This window comes from Takifugu flavidus, chromosome 16, assembly GCF_003711565.1.
Source record: "Takifugu flavidus isolate HTHZ2018 chromosome 16, ASM371156v2, whole genome shotgun sequence".
Lineage (NCBI taxonomy): Eukaryota > Metazoa > Chordata > Actinopteri > Tetraodontiformes > Tetraodontidae > Takifugu > Takifugu flavidus.
In genome coordinates, this window is record NC_079535.1 from 11,495,822 (window position 1) to 11,510,805 (window position 14,984).

Sequence of the window (14,984 nt, forward strand, 5' to 3'; positions counted from 1 at the left end):
TTTTCTTGATAACATCATGATTTACTTGTATGTCAATGCGTTATTCCTCAAAACAGCAATAATCACAGCTCAAAAAAACCTAATCACGTTCAAAGCAATTCACACCTATTTTTCACATTCCTCTTGTTGAGAGTTACCATGGCTGATAGTGGTGTTGTCTACAACCCAGATTAAGCAGCTAGGGTACACAGGTATTCCTGCGCAGAGGCAGTATCATAGTCTATGAAGTTCTACTGAGACGTGATTATTGCTAGTTGAAAACTTTACCCAATACCCCGCCTGGTTGATTTGCAATATAATCAGCTGTGGCAATTTTTGATGGTCTCCTTAGAGACTGAGTCTGATGTTTGGAAAAATAAAAAATTATGTGCTGTGTTAAAAATGTTTTCCTGTTTCGGACTTTTCAATTTCCTAAAAGAGTGATGTTTTTAATCACCTTTCCAAATGTTCAAAGAAACAGAGTAATGTCTTACAAACAGCAAATTGAAATGTTTCTTGCAATAAAGATGCATCTTTTCAGGAAAAGAGTTTGTGTAGGGTGTGGTTTCACATGAAGTGCACCAAGTGCAATTGATTACTGGAGGTGGAGTTTAAGCCTTGATGCTAAAACGCCTAGCATGGCAAAGGAAGAGGAGCTCGGCCAAAAAATCTTTAATATGCCCTCTTGAGTCTCCTGCTTTTTTAGCACCCAAGTTTTCTTGATAACATCATGATTTACTTGTATGTCAATGCGTTATTCCTCAAAACAGCAATAATCACAGCTCAAAAAAACCTAATCACGTTCAAAGCAATTCATACCTATTTTTCACATTCCTCTTGTTGAGTTACCATGGCTTATAGTGGTGTTGTCTACAACCCAGATTAAGCAGCTAGGGTACACAGGTATTCCTGCGCAGAGGCAGTATCATAGTCTATGAAGTTCTACTGAGACGTGATTATTGCTAGTTGAAAACTTTACCCAATACCCCGCCTGGTTGATTTGCAATATAATCAGCTGTGGCAAATTTTGATGGTCTCCTTAGAGACTGAATTTGATGATTAGAAGAATTTCTATTTCAGATTTCTTTGTTGTTTTGAAGTGTCAATGTTTATCCAATTTTTTTCATTCTGTTTTTATGTAAAGATATGTGCAATATAGTCATCTGTTGTAATCAGTTTTTTTCTAGTTCTGAAGTATCTTAAGAATTTAAGAACTACAAATGGTCAATGTTCCAGTTTGTTGCTTTTAAGTAGGCTGAATCATTTTGTATATAAAAATGAATCATTCTGTGTCTTCAGTTATCCTTAATTATGATTATGATTATGTTTCTTTTTCACAGAAAGTTTTGTTTACTTTTTATAATTGTAAAATTTTGTTACAAAGTGTCTAATATAATGTATAATACCATAATCAACATTATCCTCAGAAGAAGACGCGTGCGCGCACACACCCACGGACACAAACATTGACACATGTGTTCCCTGTGGCTCGTTGTCTGTGACTTGATGTTCCATAGAAGATAAAGTGGGCTCCTCGGGGCAGAAACAGCCTCACTTGTTTTCTGCCCTTCTTACCATGTGACATGAGAGAGTGCCCGTGCATGGGTGTATTTGTTTGTGTGTGCTTGTTCAAAACAGAGTGTAGGTGCTGAAGCTGTTGACAAGATCCATTAGCTGGAAATCAGTATTCTGCTCTCCTCTTTTTTCTGTCTTATCCAGTACATCTTCCATGGCTTTTCCCCTCATCCCTTAATTTTCATTACTTCCTATTTCTCACTTCATCATCTTGTCACTTGCTCTCCTATAAGTTATTCTCTTTCTTTTTCAGATCACTCATACTTTTTCCTGGGTGCAGGGTCTCACTGCCACTTCTTTTATCATTGTTACTTATTTATCTATCTTTACCCTGTCATTGTCTCATCGGTTCCCATTGAGTCTAGATGCCATTTCTTTTTCAGATCTTGATAATTCTTTTATTGAGCATTTTTCTTCTGAACTATATTCCTCAACCAAAAATCAGACTTATGTGATGCTGTTTTGTGCCGAAAAGCTGATTGTTTACTTTTGTGAATCGCAGAACACTACCTCCTGTTTCCTGTGATTGGAAGAATGACTACCATATATAAACTGGCCTATCACTGTTGTTGTACATCTAAAATGTTTATTTGGATTTTTTTTTCTAATGAAACTGAGGCCTGCCAAATATTTCTTGTCAGTTTGTAAAGAATGAATTGCATTCATCATTTTCTAGGCTTCTGTTTTGCCAAAGTAGAGCTTTCTCTGAGAAAAATAGTTAAAATAAAAAATAATGTGGAAAATGCCTGTGGCAGTTGTAGTTTTTCAATACTGTTATGGTCCCATTTTACTTGCATGTATTAGGGTCAGTGTAAACATTTCATCTTTTCCCAAAAATAAAATCTCCAGTTAAGCCCTTCAGGCACTGAGAAATGTGTGCTCTTGCAGATGATTAAGCAAACAAAGATAGAGAGAAGGTTTCCAATTCTGCAGATTTTCTGTTGGCAACTCACAACTAGTAAATATTTAAAAGTAGCTCTGATTGATGCTGAGCAGTTTTAAGTGTCTTTTCTCTAAAGCAGCCCATTTACAATCTGGACCATTTTTCGATGTTTATTGGCTCTGTGATGCATCTGTAAGAGGACACATTTGAAACAGGTAGGCTGGCAAATGTAATCCAAACACAATATACGGTAGTTTTTTTGTTACGAATAACCTAAATGTTTATGTAATTTACCACATTGCATTACCTAATTAAATATGTCTGATTTTACAATTTTTAATTGTATTTTATCCGAAACTATTTGATTAAATAAAGTGGTTGTTATCTTTAAACCCAAACAATTATTTAATAATAACATGTAGAATGGGTTTGAGAATGTGTGAGAAAAGAATCTGTAAGCTGGCAGGTTCCAGAGTTATCTTTCAGTATGTTTCGCTGTTCAGTAGCTTCTGATCCACAAGTGGATCATTGCACCACCCTAAAATCTATTATATGATATACAAGTTATATTACATATAAGTTACGCTGAATTTCCCAACAATGGGCCAATATAAAGGGCTTTTTTGCGATAATACAGTTATGTAAAAGTTTGGCCAAAATTCTTATTGGTGTCAGCAGTTAAGTAAGTGGAAGACGAGATGGTAATAGTGGTAATAAAGTAATATCAGTGTATTTTCTTTCTTTAAAATAATGTCAACAAAAAATGATTGGTGAGTGATGATTTTTTTAATAGGAGCCATGGAGGTTAAAACAGGGTCTGGAAGACTGAGCACAAGTCCAGTTCAACTGTTCATCATGGTGTCCCAGGAATCTCATACTGTAGAACTGGAAAACTTTGATAAGGAAGAGTGGGTGGAAATCCTTAAACATATGAGCCTATGTGATATGAGCCTGCATCAGACAGTGGAAATGGTTCATTATACATCACGGACACGGCATAATTTATTCTGCACTCATAAATAAATAAATACAACCTAGAACTGTGACATTGGAAGAGACTCATATCCTCCCCCCCCTCAGTTCAGTGGTCAGTGCATTCATAGATTATGAAATAGGACCAAAACATGACTTTTAACAACATCAGAAACTGAGTATTTGCTCCACCTTAAATAAAATTAACTTACTGTATCTTACATTTTCTGTGCCTAGAAAGCAGATAAGAGTTCACTGAGTTCATAAATAATGCAACACCAGCAGAGGACTGATACCAGGATTAAGGCAAGAAGAATATTAATAAATTCATACACCGATCATGATGATATTTAGGGGGAAAATACATTTTGAAAAAGCCCAACACTGCAGCAGGAGCAGAGCTGCCATATACAGCATGGAGGAGCATTGCAGACAAACTGCTCATAAACACCCAATGTATTATTTCTTAATTAAATGTACGGTATATTGTTTTATGACATTTCACAATGAGCTTTTACAGGCAAGCATCTTGAAACACAAACATTCTAGTTTGGTGTAAATTGGTAATCCAGGTTATTCTCTGTTGTAGAGAATGGGCCCAGAGAGGCTGGCACAATTCTGACATCGCTGCAATTTTCTGAGCAATTCATCTTACAGTTCCTCACACAGATTTCACTGTAGCCAGTAGTAAGAAAAGGATTTTTAAAGGCCTTCACCATCAGGACCTCTCTAAAATTGAGGTTCCACGTAGCAGCTCATCTCCGTCACATAATGAAGTTGTTATATCTGCAACCACTGACAGTAGAAGGTCCCGAGGCCTCCTCAAAATGCTCTCTTGCTTTTCCATCTTGTTGTACTACAGGTATAATAGCGTCTCCCTGCTGAGGGGAGTGTCCGTCAGTATCGACAACAGGGTCGGCTGTTTGCCCCAGTAGAAATTCGCAAACATCAGATTAATTTATGTCTTTTATGTTAGACAGCTTTCTGTCTGAGAACTGTATTTGAAGGGAAAAAAGACGACCGCAGACAGGAAAATGTCTTCACACACAGGAACACAAAGTAAAGCTGCACGTGTGCCTGGAGGCGAATGACAGACAAGAGTTATAAGTGACAGATTTATGTCTGCCTGCTGTCCCACTATAGATAATGAAGGTGATGAAAGAAATGTTCTTAAGCTTATTAATAGGACATATTTCAGAGGTGTCCAACATCAGTTACCATGGCGATACAGCCAGCCTGAAGTATTTGCCATTTTTATCAAAATTTTTAGTTTTGTTTCAAATTGCCACTTGGAAAATGAATAATTCTAAAAAAATACAACATAATGATACACATTTTGGGCATTTTCACATTCTTTATTTTAAGATAGGAAACGATAATCCCGCTTTTCAAACTCCTGGTTATAATCAGCGTATATCCAATAACGTCTGAAGTAATAAGAGAATGACTCACCAAGCTGAAACTTAAAATAATGTAGGTGCTGATGACGCCCGTGTGACCTACTTGGGTCATGTCGCTGATCTGGTGTTTTCACTGTGAAGTACCTGCTCCCGGGTGTTATATTTAGCACCACAGCACACGAGGTTGGCAGCGAGCTCAGACACCAGCGCGCTATGGCTGCCTGTGCTCAATACGGTATCTGTAACTTGTATCTGTAACTTGTTGCCAAACATGAGACATCATACCAAACGGACATAGCAGACCTGAGCACACCCTATCGTTTAATACATGCCAATGTGGCAGATGTACGAATGTAAACCTGATATGAAACACACTTTGGACTGAAAGGCGGGACTACTCAGTCATTCCTGAACCACTCATTTTTCTCCACCCCCAATCTTGCACCTCCATCTTCTCTGGCTCTAACGACATCATCCATAAATGTAGTTAGATGCTAAATACGTGTGTATTGGCTTTCCGTTCGTGTAGACTAATGTGCGAACACTGCCAGTCCCTGATAAACCCACTAACTCTCGGGTTCATTATGATGACAAATAGCTGTGTGTTCGTGTGTGTGCGGAATCGAAGGCCCCCAGTTTGATGAGGTAAAAACACACAAATACAGATGGTGCACAATTTTACCACATTCGTCTCTGTATATTTATTAGTTGAGTAATTGCGAAACACACAGTCTTTACTTGCACCCATATGTGTGTCTCTCGTATTAACACAAGGTTAATTAATGTGTCTCTGGGTAACAGGGTTCTGACACAAAGATCACTCCAAACAAGTATTTGTTAACAAAAAACAATTTAAACCACAATCCTCTGTTTGCCGTGTCATTAAAAAATCTTGTACAAAGTATAATATATAATGGATTTAAGAGAAGACTAACTTGTGGGGTCAGACTAGTCCACTCCAACAGTGCGTTACACTTCCTTTGTATGTCTGGGTGCTTTTCCTGGATAAGATTAGCACCGGCTATAGCACCACCTACTGGCAGGGAGAATTTATATAACGACAGAAACGTTTCAATCACTGGAGCTAAAGTCATTATTGGCAGTTTTCACCACTGGAATTAGGCTGTTTTTGGATGAATCTGTAACCCTGTTGTAGTTGCATTAGGCTGTACGAGGTATTTGGTTTGCCCTCACGATGACCTCTTGCTTTATTAGCGCAGGGACAGATGTTAGCACGGACTTTGTATCACATGATTTATCAGAGGTGACAACATTGTTCCCAGAAGCTTCTTAAACATCCCTTTGCATCATGGCAAGCTTGTGTAATGTAGCATGACGCTACATATGACTGTGGGCACAAACAGTGCGTGTCCATAACAACACACATGCATAACTGAGGTTCTTGCTCCAGCAGATACATTGGTGCTTCATTTCTTTTGTTTAAAGGGTATTTTTGTTGCGTGCTTACCTCCGACACTGACAGGTACCACTGTCCCATGCGACAGTGCGAGACTCTTAGAGACACTTAGATTTGAATCATTCAGCTTTTTCTTTTCGGCACATTTTTATTAGACTCAGCATATATCTGCTCTTCGCTCCTCGCTCTGATGAGCCTTCTCCACAATGGAATTTCCCTTCTGTTTTTGGTATAATGTGTTTGTCAGGGGTTGATGTTGGCTGACAGCTCCATGAGTCCTGTAAGAATGTTCTTATCAACAACAAAAGGTATGTCTTTTTTCCCCAAACTGGAAGTTCACCAGTCACCCAGACAAGCTTCTCCCAGTGATTCAGTGTGTTGAACTGGTGTTGACGCCATTGGACAAGGGAGTTCCTTTGTTGTGTGTATTCCCTGCAGCTGTTTTAACTCTGTTGTGCTGTTTTCCCAAAGTGAAGCCACATGTTTTCACACCTGGAACCATCTGAGCACCAATTGAAAAGTCAAATAGAGGAGAGTAGTGTGTCTTCAGTGGATTTATTAGGACAACATCAGGGCATCATCAAGGATACCCCAGAAGTCAAGTAAGATACCCTCACACTGCTGTTATTATTGTCATTATTAGATTTAAAAATATCCCTCAGACCACCATAAATTCATGGGGTTATGAGTGATTGCATTATTATACTTAGTTTTTACTCATGACTACGAGCTAGCATATCCAGTTTGATAACAGACCACTTCAAAAGGTGATTTCAAATCCAGCCCTCATCTGTGAATGTGGTGCTTTAACCTGCATTTGGCAGCTAAATGCAGAATGATTACTGATTCAGTTCCAGCAGTGCTGCTTCAGAAGTGTTAACATACTCAGCAACTGTTTGCAGTCACTTTAAATGCCTTTAATTACCTCTGCCTAGAGAGGAGGTTGTGTGACAGTTGGCGTTTGTTTGTTAGAAAATGATCTTGAAATGTTGCGAGTAGGTTTTAATAAAATACACGGGAAATTTTGGTAATAGTCCACCTTGTGGGCTCTGAGTTTTTTCAGTAGTTATTACACTGCAATAGTGCACTCTGTCTTGATATTATCTGTTTATAACACCACCTCTCCTTTAATGTCCTTCCTGATCAAGAGGGGCAATTGGATATATGGTGTCATGAAAATCGCTCCCACTTGCATGCGTTCTTGTGCTTGAATGCATCATATTAGCTGACTGAGGGGGCTGTTTTGGACTAGATATTAGTGGGGGAGAGGTTGCTGGAAATTACCCAGAATTATCTGGGTAAGCCTTTCCTGTTTGTGAGCTTTAGCTGCTTCATTAGAAACAAGATACTTTTGTTCTCTCTCTTTTAAACACACACACACACACCACACACACACACACACACACACACACACACACACACCTACAATGGTTCCTTCCTTCTTTATGTAATTGCTTCCTTCTTTAATTCATTGTCCTTTTCCCCTTTCATCCTTTCCTTCCAGCTTTATTCCCTCATGCTGTGTTTAATCTCTAATTAAACTTAAAACACAGAGGAGCCTGGTCAGCTTGAATGCACCATCAAATGTGGAAATAATTTCCAATAATTTGAATGTTGTTACCTATAAGCCATGCCCTCTGCAGAGCTGCAGATGCTGCTGTCTGTGTGGCTGGAGTGTCGCCCAACTACGTTCAGACACTTTTCAGCCCTGGTATTATCATCAGTCCTCGGTGTTCTGATTTGAAGTGGCAGCTCTGAGTGCAGGTAAAAATGATGCTGGCTGCCCAGATAACTGTGGACATGCTGTTGCCAAGAAAGTTGTTCACTGGGCTGTTTAAACCCTCTGGATAAGAAAATACTACACAGCAAAACCTGTCTGCAGTGCTTTTTTAAACAAAAGACAACTTTCTAGTTTTAAAAAAACCCTTAGAGTTTATTATTGCAAAGCTTTTGCGTGACTGACCTCAAAACACAATTGAGATGCGGAAGTCTTTATTTCACGTCCCAGAAAAGCTGAATTGTGCAGAAGTGTTCTGTGGTTAATAGTGCAGGAGGCATATAAAATAACCACAACGTATGTTCGGTGTAACATGGATGGAGGTATAATGAGTTCTGGATGAGAGTTCAACAAAATGAGTGTTACCCTTTTGGGATGGACCACCTTCAATTCTATGGCATAAATAATAATTAGTTTCAATTAAATTTCCATACAGAAGTAGCAGCAAACTGCTGATTCTTGTCCGAGATTCCCTCCACAGTATCAAGTAGTTAATAATTTCTTAAAATATTTGGAAATAGCAACTGTTAATGTGTCCTAAAATAATACTACTAATAAAAAAAGTTGTTCCCATATTATATTACAGTATTTACTGGCTACTGTGATGCATGAATTAATGCCAGACCCACATTGGCGATCGAAGCTGCAAATGTAGCTGAAGCAGTAATTAGTCATCATTAGTATACGTAGATTAGGTCTAAATTGCTAGGTGTGCTGAATGTAGAGCTGAAAAGAAGCACATAAGGTCGGTGTTTATGTATGTGCACCTGGGCGGGAGGCAGGACTAGTGCACAGAGAACATTTTAACTTAACATAGAAAGGGTTCTATACGATACAAATGTAGCATATTTATAAAACATCATGGAAAACCTCATTAAAAGTAAACCTTTTCCCCTGTATATCTGCTTTATCCAGTCTGAAATATTCCATAAAATGGATAACAAAAAGTCTCCCACTGTCTCATTATAATGACCATGCTCGCACACAATACCCACAATGCAGCTGAGGCTAATCAAAACATTTATCACTCATTGCCACAGTTCCACACACTCATGGGATCTCATTATTAGTTTTTAGGGATCAAAACTCAAAAATGTAAAGCATTAAAGTGTTACCTGCAATGCTATTAAAAGTTAGGAAAAGAGCATACACACACATTATATATTACACTGACAGTACAACATTATTGAGTTTCGAAACTTTAAAACAATGTATCTCGTTAGTATACATCGTTACAAATAAGCTTTTAACATAAAAGCAGATCAAGTAAAATGATTCATCCCGGAATTCCCATCCCAGTACATTCAGTGATAGTTTATTTTTTTTAAAAAATAGGAGAAGAATTAATGTCAATGTTAGTGCATCATCACAGCTCTTTACATTATTGACCAAATATCCTGAGACGGCTGCCATCCTCGTCAAACCTGCCCTGAGTTTAACTTCGCATCAAGCCAAACTTTTGCAAAAGCAAAACCTCAGATGTAGTTTCAGACGCGAAGGGGCGGACAAAGACAGCGACAGAGATGGGAAATAAAAGTGACAATAAGAGGGTAGAGACTGACACAGATACATCTTTAGCTTGGACAGCCTGCACTCCGTTTGACTTGCCTCCTCCATCCTGAACGTGTTTCCCTCTCGTTTTCTCCCAAGTGCTGACAAGTGGAAACAAAGGAGAGACAGACAATGACAGCAGCACAGCGGGACTCTGGATATGAAACCTTCCTCTGTCTGAACAGGGATCCTTCATTTGCAAGGGTGCCACTAACTCCAAACGTTCCAGCTCTAAATGCTGCCCTGACTACTTGACTCTACAGAACACTTTGTGTTGACCTTTGGATAGAGGTCAAGTTAAATATTTTCTTGCCATTCTTGATGTAATGTTCTGGCCCTGGCTTGGTTGGGAGTCTCAGGGCTTCACTGAGCTGATAACCCTGCAGGAATCTACTTAGATTTTCCCCCCGCCTGTGTTAGAATGTACTTTAATGTGGACCCAAAGGCAAGATAGCCAGATCAGCAGCAGTTCAGAATTCCTTGAAGTTCTGTCATCGACTAGGTAAAGCGGAGTGAGGAGCCAGCAGGAGAGAGCGTGATCCGAGGGAAGTGGCCTGACTGAGGGGTTCAGACCAGGGATTTATACAATTCCTGATGAGCTGATGAAACACAGGGAGGCAGCAGAGGGTCCACCCAACGCCAAGGGGAACGTGAGAGCGGTACCAAGTCATTCTTTGTTGATCTTCTGCATCCTAAAGTCCCAGGATATCCAAGGCCAGACTCTGTTTAACGATTATTTCTGACTCTAAATTCATAAATGAAGGCTGAGTTATTCAATTTCTATTGTTAGTTTTGCTAAGTACAACCTTGCGGGAAATAAAAATAAAACTGACTTGTTTATAAAAGCGACTCTGAACTTCACACCGAGAAAGTATTTACATGTTTGTTTGTTTTTTTACAGACCTGTATGAATTAGAGATGAAATGTTGTCCTGTCAGGTCATGGGTCAGGCACATTTGTACAATCAGAGAAATAAAATACCAGCTCGGGCTTTTTTCTGGGCAAAGAGGGCCAAATATTTTCCCGACATTATTGTGGAACACGATACGCTTAAAAACAAACCGCACTTTACAGAAGTTGTCTTTCTGTCTCTGCTTTGCTCCGGTCATGAAGTCGGAGCGATTCTCCTCCACTTAGACACATAATAACTAACAGTGTTGCCTCGTAGCAGCAGCAGTTCAGTGGCCTTTCTGTGATACTACACTCTCCTCGAGGGGCTCTAAAAAAATGCCTTTTCTAAGCTGCTCAACATTTGAAACAGCAAAGGGGAACTTTTGAGAATGATGGATTTGACCTGGCTCAGTGGGATCAGCATGGGGTGCAGAGGCAGAGGTCCTGGTACCAGTATATGAGCTGTCATCGCCACTAAGGTCAGGTTACTTCTAACCCTGAGTGAAACTATCTGGATCACACCACTGCCACAGCTTAGATGAATGTTTGTAGACTAGATTTGCCAGTTTTTGGCCTCAACAGCTGCTGATCATAGCAAACGTATCTGAATGGGTGCAGGGGGGAGTCTCATGTGTCAGTCTAAAAGGAAACGTTGAGGGTGGTGATGATGTCATTATGGTTTTAACCTTGACACAATCTTCCCATTCAGACCTTTCCAATATGTAATTAGTGTGTTGTAATACACTTTGCTTTTGTTAACTCATACAATTTTCCGCCCTGGGCTGCGCTGTAGATGCCTTTCACTCCAACACTCATAAAGATGTGAGAACAATGACTGATGTGAAGACTGAGAACCTTCACTGACACTAATCAAGATAGGCTGCACACAGACTCAAGAAAATAAGAGAATTTCTCCCCCCACCACATGTCGTCTCCTGTAATGTTTCCAACGCGCGTCAATTGAAGCAGACAGCATTTTGCTGACTGTTCATGACCTTTGCATCACTGCACCAGTGGATAAACAGCCAAGTCAGGTGGAAAAGGGTAAGGACAGACAGAGAAGGAAAGAGGAGAGGAAGGTCTGCCTGGAAGCTGTAGAGGATCCAGGACCGACGTGATGCCGTGGATGAGAGACAAGGTTGGTAAAAGGACAGAAACGGCGGAGACTCCGATGAATTGTGAAAGACAACGGGACACTGAGAACTAATAAATAACGCTTAAATGAGATTTCAATGGCAGGCGTTGAGCGAAAGGCTCAAGGATGTGGGAGGCAAGGACTAAGGGATGGAAGGCGGATAGAAATAGAGATGGGCATGAAGGGAGTAATAGAGTGGGAGAAATATGGAAAACAGCGATGAAGAAGGTCCAATGGAGCGCTGTGGGGGTGGAAGGAGAGAAGAGGGGATATAAGGGGAAGCAATGCATAGGAAAAGAGATTCTTGGCTGGCACCGTCAGATGTCATCTGCTGTGGGGGTACGTCTCAGGTGGTGACTCATCCTGACAGAGTGAAAGAAGTGGGAATAGCTGCAACCTTCGGCCCCAATAAAGGCTGTCAGTCACCTCAGAAATTATTGATGAGGTGAAAGATTGTAAAAGATGAGCTGTGATGACTAACGGCTACAGTTTTGGGGCCTTAACTCCCCAATAAGAAAATAAAATGAATGTTTTCTTTACACGGCGATGCTTCACAATGCCTCAGTGGGATACAGGCTTATTTATTCAGGGTCAAAAACGGCTTCACTCAAGGAGAGACTAAATCTCATGTGCTGCTTTTATTGATAACAGCAGAACTCTTGGGTTTATCATTTGTATCAAATTTTCTGCCAACATGTCATTTAACTTAAGGCTGGAAATGCGGATCACACCGTTAACTTTACAGTTCAGCGCAGGAATCGAAGAGGCTGGAATGCACTGGCCTTCGCCGCAGAGCGTACAACCCCCCCACCTTTACCCTTACATGCATGTGCACACCACCTCACCTGCAGATCAGGGCAGGGTCTTTGTCACTTCTTCTCTGACCTGCTGCCTGAACCTAATGACCACCCTTTTTGACAACTCAAAAAGACCCACAAATGTTGACACCTACTCTATGTGGGACCCACACATGCAGTATTTGTGCAGAGCAGTCTTACCCGCCTGTCTGGTGGCCCATCAGGAGCTGTTGCATCTCGTGCAGACCCCAAAAAGACTCTTTTAAGATGGCTTGGTAACAAGGAAAAAAACTAACAAGCAAAGTGAGCAGAGTCCAGATGAGGGCTGGCAGGCTGAGGAGACGAGGCCGAGCTTGGCAAGCTAGGCTCCTGGCAAAAACAAAACAAAAAAGAAAGTCCCCAAAAAAACCCCAAAACACAGAAGTGAGTATACAGTGAGTATGGGAGGGGGAGCTGGTTAAATACTGACCTTGATAAGCTGATGGGGAGCCGGTGAGCAGCAGAGGAGTGGACAGGAAGACAGAACACGGAGGGTAGGAAAACACCAGAAAACATAGGAAAATAAACCAACCCACCACATCCTGTAGGAGCTCCAGGTCTCCAAACCTGATTACTCTATTTACATCAGCTGCTGGTTGACTCTCCTTCATGTCTGCAGAGACGAGTCAATCGAGCAGTTTCAGACATTAAACGGAGCAATGTAACGCCTCATAATCGTGTCAACAGTAGCCACTCCACAGGCTACTGGATAAGTAAAAATACAGTTCGTCAACTTCAAAGAGAAAGACGTCCATGAATCAAACCTGCATACATTTAACGACGAAGCCCTAGTCCCTAGATGGGAAATGATTGGTTTTACTCTGTGTTCATCACAAACAACCATCAAGGGTGAGCATATGTGTGTATGTGTATGTGTGTATATCTGTGTGTGTGGACACAGTCAGAGCAGCAGATGCTCACAGCATATAGGGGTTCTTTGCTCAAGGGCACCTCGGCAGTTTACACAAAAACAGCCCCTCTCCTGCAACCAGTAGAATGTTTTTGGTGGGACTGGAACCACAAAGCTTCTGGCCCGGTCCTCCACAAACACATAACCTAGATATGTTATTACTAAATCTGTTGTTAAGAGTCGATTGTTAGTAAGTTCCGATAAGTTTGAGTTTGCTGCTTCACGTTGCATTGATATTTGGGCATTGACCTTGTCCTCGACTTTACTCGTGTTAAATATTAAGTTGCCATTTTGGGGCCAGCAGCTCGTTGCTACGTCACTGGGAATGTTTCAAATTCCTTTTGTTTAAATACTGGTTTACACAGTGGGCCAGTGCTACTTTTTGCCCGTCACGTTGTTCCTCGGAGGCTGAATATAATAATTCACTTTGCTGGATCTGTTTTTTTTTTCGTTTTTTGAATGCCTTTCCTTCCCAGTTGGGCGGATTGAAGCCTCCCAGAACAAGTCTTGCAGGAAGCGAGTGCAGCGCTGCCGTGGCGTAGCGCACAAATTCAATAAAGTGACATTTTGCACTTTCAGCACAGGCAGTCGAGAGTGTATTTGCTGTCTTATATCAGGCTTCATCTTGACTTTATTAAATGTCCATCCGTCAGGATCAGGAATTCTCTGCCAGGTCGTGCTCATTCCTGGGGGCAATTTAGAGTCCCCAAACAGCCGAATGTACGATACAGTAACCTCGCTAATACGAAGCGATTTTAATATGCAGTTGTGAATTAAATAGCACTTATTATGGGCTGTACAGTGAAAATTCAGAGTCACCGTAATGGACTATTCTAAATGATTTTCAATGAACCATTTTAAAATAATTACACATTTGTATAAAGGCCCAATGTTGTGCTGCTTAAACCCATCTACAATAATAAAAAAATATTCAAGCCTTTATTGACTCCAGTTTATTTGCCATCTCTTCAAATCGCACTATTACGGAGGCACCATGTACCTGATATATGCTCATGGCAGCTTTATATTTCCAGATCATTTTTACACACAATTATCGCTGAGAGGGGGTGAGAGAGATCAGCCTGGATCAGAACCGAGGGGTGAGGAACATCCTGTTCTTACCTTCAAACCTGTGCTGGAAATTTTTTGCCAGCTTGTAAATGGCTTAACCATTTTTCAACGGGACTCTACTTGACTTTTTAAGACATGCTGCTGACAGTTTGTGTTATTGACTTTGAGGACCAAGAAAAAAGTCTTCCTGTACTTCGAAATGAGCCTGCAATTTGATGGAAGGAAAAGTCCAACTGTATCTTCCAAGTAATGATTAAAACAGGTTCTGCAGGTACACACAACCTTGCAGCCCCACAGTCCACTGACCTTTTCACCATATTCACGCCTGTGGAGCCATATTGTGAGTGAGGCTGGGCCCTGTAGTATTCCTCTGGGTCAGTGTGTGCTTTCACAGCTTCTTCTCCAAGGTGTTGTCAATGCTGCAACAGTGGGAAATGTCAGACTTGATGGAGGTAAACATCTTTGAAAGGAGTTGGGATCTTTAGAGCTAAATGTCATGCTGCCGTTTTAACCAACCTGTACTGACTGAAAATACACAACCCCCCCCCCCCCCCCAACAAAACAGCTGAGGGGCCATTTAGACGCTT

The 14,984-nt window shown here is 40.8% G+C and overlaps 2 non-coding genes across 2 annotated transcripts; both read left to right on the forward strand.

Moving 5' to 3' along the window:
• Window positions 1–193: 193 nt before the first annotated feature.
• On the forward strand, window positions 194–334 carry LOC130513350 (U4 spliceosomal RNA). The gene has a single exon (XR_008946695.1). It is a non-coding gene; the product is annotated as a U4 spliceosomal RNA (small nuclear RNA).
• Window positions 335–884: 550 nt separating this feature from the next.
• On the forward strand, window positions 885–1,025 carry LOC130513358 (U4 spliceosomal RNA). Its single transcript, XR_008946702.1, has one exon. It is a non-coding gene; the product is annotated as a U4 spliceosomal RNA (small nuclear RNA).
• Window positions 1,026–14,984: the final 13,959 nt, after the last annotated feature.